The sequence below is a fragment of the Pelophylax lessonae genome (genome assembly GCF_965119305.1).
Source record: "Pelophylax lessonae genome assembly, chromosome: 8".
Classification (NCBI taxonomy): Eukaryota; Metazoa; Chordata; class Amphibia; order Anura; family Ranidae; genus Pelophylax; species Pelophylax lessonae.
The window spans coordinates 147,142,853-147,151,717 of record NC_138775.1 but is presented as its reverse complement, the minus strand read 5'-3'; the positions used below and the strand labels follow the sequence as shown (position 1 = coordinate 147,151,717).

Here is an 8,865-nt window from a genome sequence, read left to right as displayed (position 1 = left end):
TCACAGGCGGCAGATGCAGGGGGCTGTTGGAGGGGGCGTTTAAAAACCTCCACAAACATTGGTGCTGCTCCCATCTGGCCATTTATGTGGGTACCTTTTTGGGCTTTTTTTTTATCATCAAGCCTCTGTGTCTCAGATCTGTATGGTTGCTACCAGGTCTTCTGTTCATATGTTCTGTTTCTCAAGGTTGATGTATCTGCAGTTAGTTTTGCCTGAAAAGTTCTTCAAGCGGCTGTTTATTGCCCTTGGTTTCCCTTTTTTTTTAATTTCTTTGCTGAGCTGATTCACCTGTGTTGTTTTGGTGTACCCACTCCTCAGTTTTGACTGCTCTTGGAGGTCCCCTAATTGCATATTGTTAAAGCTTTGTCCCTCAATGGACTATTGAGAAAATTGGATTTTTGTACTCCCTGTAAAATATTTTGCTTGAAGTCCATTAAGGGTTTATGCTCTCTTCCCTTTTTATGCTATACCCTTCTTTTTAAACTTCTTTCTAGAACTGAGTAGGTTCTAGGTGGTAGCCTCCATTGACATACACAGCGTGGCTCAGCTCTGCTCCTTCCTTATTAGACTGACAGCTGCTTTTGGCTAAGCTGTGGGGCAGAGGAGAGAAGACCAGCAGACAAGCACAGCTCTGGATCAATATATGTTTTCGGTAGGTATTTAGGGAAGTGGGGGGAAGCCAGGCACTGAAAGGTTTTTAATCCTAATGCATTAAACCATCGTTCACATTGGAGTGATTTGTCATGTGATTTGAAAGGTCAGAAAGCATGACAAGTCGCAGCCTATTCGTGGTGCCGCGCCAACTTGCAAAAGTAGTTCCAGCACTACTTTTGTCAATTTCAGTGCGATTTCAATAGACATCTGTGCATGAAATGTCTTTCAAGTAGCACCTGAAATCGCGCTGACCTACTACTTTGAAATCGTGCTACTTTACTTGAAGTAAAAAGTAGCTACTATTTCAAAGTAGCATCAATGTGAACCAGGGCTAAAGTGCTAAACCTTATGCCTTTTAGAATCATTTTAAATGGGTTCTGAAATTGGGGCTTACAATCAATAAACTATATTTCAGTAATTTTAGGCAGTAATAGCTATTTTATAAACCAGCCTTTTTCAACCAGGGTACCTTGAGGTTTCTTCAGGGGTGCCTTCGCAAAATGCCTACAATTGCACAAAAATTGTATACAAGGTGGTGGGTGGATGAAGCCTGCGTTTTTAGTTACATAAAGCCACAGGTTTTCATTGTGCACGATTATGACCGTCTAGCTGCCAACCTCCTAATGATCAATGGTGTCATCAGTTAATAAGGACAATGTTAGTATAGCATCCTTGTTTAACTCTCCCTTGCCTCTCTCCATCAGCTTTGGGGGCACATTAGCTGAGTGATGGAGAAAAACTGAGGAAGAAGAGAAACAATGGAATACTAGTCAGTACCAGTTTGCACCTCTAACATTGGGTCTTCTACATGTGTGGATGTTGCTGCATTATGTAAAACTAATAGAATAGTGTTTACATTTTAGGATGGGCTGCCTCAACACTGTCCATAATTTTAAAGGGTGCCTCGAGATTGTTCATAATTTTAAAGGGTGCACAACCTAAGACAGCAGACAAATCCTTATTCCTACACATACCATTCCAATATTACATTCCAGAAATTCCTTTGCTTGTACTAGGATCTCTAAATCTTGGTGTGCGCTATGTACAAATCTTCAAGTTGAGAGCTCATGCGCATTCCTCACTATAATTTACAGTCCATTTATCTTTTGTTTATACTGGTTATTCCATGCATCAAACTGCCTAGAAACTGAAGAATTCATACAGCTGCATTGTAAATTGTATTGAGAGATAACAGAAAACGAGATCTAACCAGGTTCGAAAAGAGGCCCATCTGTTAACTGCAAGCATTGGATAAGTACATCAGGATCTGCTGTTTGAGAAATAGATGGCTTACAGTTTGTTTCCCTAAAATAGTACACACCAAATGCCAGTTTCATCTGCAGCAGTGAAAAGACAATTTGTATAGATGCTGACCTTAAAGTGATTTAAACCTTTATTTAAAAAAAAAACCAAAACAAACGCTCTACAATGATTTTGCGCACAGCATCCCCGATCCTCCTCGTCTGGGGCCCTTCACCAGTGTTCCTGGCTCCTCCTGCCTTCGGAGGACCCCCTAGCAAGCCACTTGCCAGAGGGAAGTACTCATGTGGGCTCGTTCCTAAGTCCTGCTGTCACAGCGGGACTTCCCCCCCCCCCCCCCCCCACTGCCCTCCCTGTCATAGGATTTGATTGACAGCAGCAGGTGCCAATAGCCTTGTGAGGAGGGAGAGATGGGAGAGAGCCACTGCTCTTGAGCCCAGCGTTCAATTGAGATTGGGCTCAGTTAAGTGTGAAGGGGGCTGGGGGTGTTAATCTTGGGCACAGTAGATTTTTTACCTTAATGCAGATAATGCATAATACTGTAAACCTTAAAGTCTCGTTTATTTTTTTTCTTTTAAATAACAAACCTGTTATACTTGCCTGCTCTCTGCAGTTGGTTTTGCACAGAGCAGCCCAGATCCTCCTCTTCTTGGGTCCCTCTTCCGTGTTTCTGGCCCCTCCCTCCTGTTGAATGCCGCCAACAGCAAGCAGCTTGCTGTGGTGGCACCCGAGCCGAGTCACAGCTCCCTGTGTCAATTCAGACACGGAGTCGCGACCCTCCCTCTCTCTCCTGATTGGCTGACTGACTTTGACAGCAGCGGGAGCCAATCACCCTTCGCCTCTGTGCCAGCCGGAAGGTAGTCCCGGTAAGGGAGAAGGGTAGCCCTGGGAAGCTGAGAAACTCCTGCAACATTCCTGGATAAAGATGGGTTTAGGTAAGTATTAGGAGGGCTGCTGCACATAGGTTTTTTAACTTAATGCATAGAATATATTAGGATAAAAAACCTTCTGCCTTTGCAATCCCTTTTAAAGACTGGTACCCACTCACTCACAACGCGCAGAGACACATACAAGTGTCAAAGCACGTATACAAGCGCAAAGCATAGATCTGTCAGAACAGCAAGATGGCACTTAGACAGGTCCCACCTGCCAGGTGCCACCTTGCTGAACTGACAGATCTACAATGTGTTATGTATATGCATGCTGTGAACAGACTGTATACTGTCTCTGCTCATTTTGAGTGTTACTCCTTTTTATTTTTTTAATAAAAAGTCACTGGCAATACTACACTATTGGATCTTCTTTACATATAACTCTTTGAGCCTTTTTATGCAAGCGCTGTGGAATATGGAGACGTGACCGCTGCGCTGCTGACCTGTTACCTGTGTGATTAAATCGCTTTTGACCACCTTGATTTTTGGCAAAAGTGCTTTTAGACGAACTGGAAGACACCGACAGCGAAACAGTTACTTGAAGAACTGAGCAATAGCGATTCATGGGAAATTTGTCATCCTGTTCGGAAAGTGACGACAGCGACAATTCTGCTGTCTTTCTGGCACATAGCTCTGTTGGAAATTCTGAAGAATCATTTGATATACTTCCCAAATTCCACAAGCTATGTGCCAGAAAGAGACATCAGAATAGTCGCTCTTATCACTTTCCATACCTGATGACGAATTTTCCCACAAATCGCTATCGCTCAGTTCTTCATGTAACTCAGTTTCGCTGTCGCTGTTTTCCAGTTTGTCTAAAAGCGCTTTTGCGCAAAAAAAAATGCTTTTTTGGACACCATGGTCGTTCAAAATTTTCCAGGCACAAAGCACTGGAAAAGTCACCGGAAGGCAAGTGCCAGCAATCCGCCATGCACAGAGCGGGGAGAGACTGTAAGGATGGCGGGGGATCCCAGGGAAGGTGAGAAACGTTCTGGGGTAATCCCAAGTGTGGCTCGGGGTTACCGTTTTTGGTACTAAAAGTTAACCCCGAGCCACACTCGGGAATACCGCCAGGGAGGTTTAATGTGAGGTTTAATTTACAACTCAATTGAAAAACAAACTGAAATCTTTTGGGGGGGGGGGGAGTAAAAAAAAAAAAAAACCTAAAATAATGTGGTTGCATAAGTGTGTATATCTTCTTATAACTGGAGATGTAGCTGTGTTCAGAATTAAGCAATCACATTCAAACTTATGTTAAATCGGAGTCCGTACACACCTGCCATCATATTAAGTGCCTCCTGATTAACCCTAAATAAAGTTCAGTTGTTCTTTCCTGACATCTTCTTAGTCATATCCTACAGCAAAAGCCATGGTCCACAAAGGGCTTCCAAAGCATCAGAGGAATCTCATTGTTAAAAGGTATGTCAGGAGAAGGATACAAAAGAATTTCCAAGGCATTAGACATACCATGGAACACATTGAAAACAGTCACCATCAAATGGAGAAAATATGGCACAACAGTGACATTACCAAGAACTGGACGTCCCCCCCCTAAAATTGATGAAAAGATGAGGAAAAAAAAAATGGTCAGGGAGGCTGCCAAGAGGCCTACAACAACATTAAAGGAGCTGCAGGAATATCTGGAAAGTATTGGCTGTGTGGTACATGTGAAAACAAGCTCCCTCTCGTATTCTTCATATGTCTGGTCTATGGGGTAGAGTGGCAAGACAGAAGATTTTTTTTATGAGAAAGAAAGAAAACATCCAAACCCGGCTAAATTTTGCAAAAACACATCTGAAGTCACCCAAAAGCATGTGGGAAAATATGTTATGGTCTGATGAAACCAAGGTTGAACTTTTTGGCCATAATTCCAAAAGATATGTTTGGCTCAAAAACAATACTGCATATCACCAAAAGAACACCATACCCACAGTGAAGCATGATGATGGCAGCATCATGCTTTGGGGCTAATTTTCTTCACCTGGAACAGGGGCCTCAGTCAAGGTAGAGGGAATTATGGAAAGTTCCAACTACCAGTCAATATTGGCACAAAACCTTCAGGCTTCTGCTAGAAAGCAGAAAATGAAGGGGGACTTCATATTTCAGCATGACAATGACCCAAAGCATACATCCAAATGAACAAAGGAATGGCTTCACCAGATAAAGAATAAAGTTTTGGAATGGCCCAGACCTTAATCCGTTAGAAAATCTGTGGGTTTATCTGAAGAGGGCTGTGCACAGGAGATGCCCTCAATCTGACCGATTTGGCGTGTTTTTGCAAAGAAGAGTGGGCAAATATTGCCAAGTCAAGATGTGCCATGCTCATAGACTCATACCCAGAAAGAGTGCTGTAATAAAATCAAAAGGTGCTTTAATAAAGTAGTAGTTTAAGGGTGTGTACACTTATGCAACCATACTATTTTATTTTTATTTTTTTACTTCCCTCCGCCGAAAAGATTTCAGTTTGTTTGTTCAACTGAGTTGTACAGTTTTAGGTCCCATTAAAGGTGGAAAAAGTTCTGAAATGATTTATCTTTGTCCCATTTTTTTACATCACATAAACCTGATGAGGGTGTAGACTTTTTATATCCACAGTATATTACATTTTGTTTTTGGGTTTAATAGCACTTTAAGCTTTCCAACATATTTAGCCCCCGTTCACACTGGGGCGACCTTTCAGGCGACCTGGTCGCCTGACAGATCGCCGTAGGTCGCCTTCCATAGAGAAGCTGCAGACCCGTTCTAATAGGAGCGACACAAGTCGCTCCGACTTAGAAAAAGGGTCCGGAGCTTCTTTGGGGCGACCCGGAGCGACCTGCATAGACTTCAATGTTATGAAGTCCGTGCCGGCCACTCCGAGGTCGCGGTGCGAGCAGCGCGCCGTGACCTCTGAGGTCGCCCGGCAAAGTAGCGTCGCCCCAGTGTGAACGGGGCCTAAGAGTGAGTAGTAACAAATAAACAGTTGAAAAAAATTTAAGTTTACTTAGCTTGAAATTATGGTTGATAAAAAGCAGTATAGGGGCATGCTCTTCTGATCAAAATAACTGCACTGCAAATTCTTAAGTGAATATTTGAATCTAACAAAGTGTATGCAAACCCATTTTTGTTTTAGATGGAGTATGATGAGAGGAAATCTCTCCAAAGTGAACAGAACTCCAATCTTAGAGTGTTATCACAAAAATTCACATTGGAGGATTCTCCTTTTTCTGTAGCTCTGATGACCACTCAAAATGTATAGATTTCTTCTCACTTTCTTTCTCTGGCAATAGTCACAAAGGGGAAATATAGAGGTGAGTCTCTGCAGAAGAAAAGCAAATGTCAAAAACTTGACAAAGGTACTAAACCTTCCCTTCCAAAACTATAAAAAAAAAAATGTTGTTGCCTTTTTTTTTTTTTTTTTTAACCGCATAGTAAATCATAATAAATATAAGTTCAGCACATTATTGCAGTATTCTAATATGCTTTGCAGAGCTGGAACTGGAGCTTCACTTTAAAGCTGTACCCATTATTTGTGTTCATTTAAAAGCTTAACTCTGAATTAATGTAAAATTATCCATAACTTAAATGACTACTGAAATGTCTTTTACTTTAATACAAAGGTAAACCATTCCTATGACTTTAGAACCACTTTAAATTATGTATTTGTCTATTGTGAACTCTCAAAGGTTAAACCAAAAGTTAAACATCAATGAGTCTTTACAACCTGAAAACCCTTAATAACTCACTATTTCATACCAGATGGTAAACTATAAGACTGGTCAAACGATATATCAAAAATACTGTATGTTATATATTTTATTGAAAACTTGATCATGTAAACTGGACTAAATTCACATCGCATATTTTGTTTTTTGTTGTGCCTAATTTGCACTAGGCCAGTAAAGCCGATTCCTAATTTTAAAGGATAAGTTCACCACTCCTGCAGCGTCTTCCCAATCTGCTGCAACTATTGACAGCAAGTGGGGGATCTTCTCCCCCCCCCCCCCCCACCGTCATGCCCAGCCATGTCAATTATTCATAGTTTTGTGAATGGGAAACCACAATTATCGATAGCCTTTGTGGCTGTTGAATTGTAGTTCTCAACGAACTCCCATGGTGCTGTTGAGTGCTCTGGTAGTTCATTGCCTCTTCCTGTCAGTGTGTGTCTGCTTGACCGTACAAGGTATGTTCAGACAGATGCACTGACAGGTCTCCAGGAGTCCTGCATGGCATGTGAAAACCGCTGATCATGGGTGCAGTGCTTTCAAGGCTCCTCCCTCTCCTCTCCTGACTGGCTCGCTGGCTGGGATTGACAGCAGCAGGAGCCAGTGGATTCTGCTACTGCGGCAGCCAATAAGGAGTGAGAGTCTGCAGAGAGCCAAGACTCTCGTGGACATTACTGGATCGAAAGGGGGCTCAGGTATTGGGGGTGGGTGGGGGCTACACCCAGGAGTTTTTTTTTTTTTTTTTTTTTCATGCATACAATGCACTAGTCACGGCTCACAAATCTTACCTTTATGTGGCTGGTGTTGTAAAAGCAGCACAGGGCAGCCTGTTGAATGGGTTAAAATGGAACAAAACCCTCCAATCCTTTACAGCCAAGAAGGCTGCCATTTTAGCCCCTGCTTAATCTGCTGTTGCCGTGGACCTGGACGTGTGATCAGCTGTGGCAACAGCCATTTGATAGCGTGACAGTTCAGTTGAGAGCACAACTGTGACCGTTCTCATTCACAATAAGATTTGAATGGAATTGTTTTGGTAAACTATTAAATCAGTGGGTTTTAATTCTGTTTTAAGTAAAGCTGTTGCTTAGGAAAGAATGCACGCTGGCCGTAGATCATTTTTTGTCCTGGGGGGGTTCAGCATCAGGTACCAAGTGGTGAAAGGGGGGGGGGCAGCATATGGATAAAGCCTTCCTTTTTGTTAAACAAAGCCACAGGTTTTCACTGTGCAACCTTACAACCTTCTAGCTGCCGGAGTCCTAACGACCAATGGCATCCTCAGTTGATAAGGAGGATGTCAGTTGCCTGCATAGCATGCTTGTTTGGCCCTCCCCTGCCCCTCTCCATCAACATTGGGGTCACATTAGCTGAGTGATGGAGAAAAACTGAGAGAGAAGAGAAACACTGGAATACTAGTCAGTACCAGTTTGCACCTGCTGCATTATGGTCAGAGACTTCAGACATACTACACTGACAGCTCTGGTTGTTAGGGGGCGGAGTGATCGTTTGTTAGGCGGATAAGGAGGACATGTCAGGCAGTGGTTGGTTGGGACTTGGGAGAGATGACGGAGCACCAAAGCGGGAGATTTAAGATGAGGTTAGAGAGAGCCAGGCGCGCATCCTCCCAGGCTTGCCCTGCCACCAGACAGCTCAAGTCCAACTCTGCCCTATTTGCATTTGGCTGTCATCTTTTTTACAGGCAGTGCAGGCTCAAAGGGCAGCTGGTTTGCACCCCACAACAAGGATTGGGGCTGAGTCCAGGGCAGCTATCCCTTTTGCCCTGCATTAAAGGCAGCCTTGTGCAGGACACACATTGCAGGTTTTCTGCATCACATCCTAGTGTGAACCGAGGCTTATTAATGCCTTTATAACACAATCAAAAAAGGTCCAGGGCACTGAGGCTAGCAAACAGTCCAGCCTGCCTAGTAAACCCTCAGCCCTCTAGCTCTGCAGTCAACACCACAACATGGCTGACAGAGCCAGGCTGGACTGCCAGTACCAAACTAGCTTTAGTGAAACCTAGTTTTAGTGAAAAACGTTGCCAGTTGCCACAGTCTTACTTACCCCTATGGCAGCACAGCAGCGGTAAGTGGTATGTGATGTCAGTCTCTCAGGCAGCAAGGTGAAAGGGAAAGAGGGAGGTGTGTTCTCCGCTCCATGCTCCTCCGAAGACAAGTCCAAGGCAGGAATTACAAAGTGTAGAGGCAGTCGGTCACGGTGGGTGGGACTACAGGCGCCGCCCGCTCTTACTGTGCCTATGATCTGTCAGCCGGGAACCCAGCACAGCCTGGCCGTAACAGAGTGACGTGAGTGCCTGT

General features: G+C 43.6%; 1 protein-coding gene across 2 annotated transcripts in view; it reads left to right on the top strand.

Moving 5' to 3' along the window:
* The window catches only part of ALDH9A1 (aldehyde dehydrogenase 9 family member A1), a 96,584-nt gene that overhangs the window by 29,322 nt on the left and 58,397 nt on the right, over positions 1-8,865 (top strand). The window lies entirely within an intron of this gene.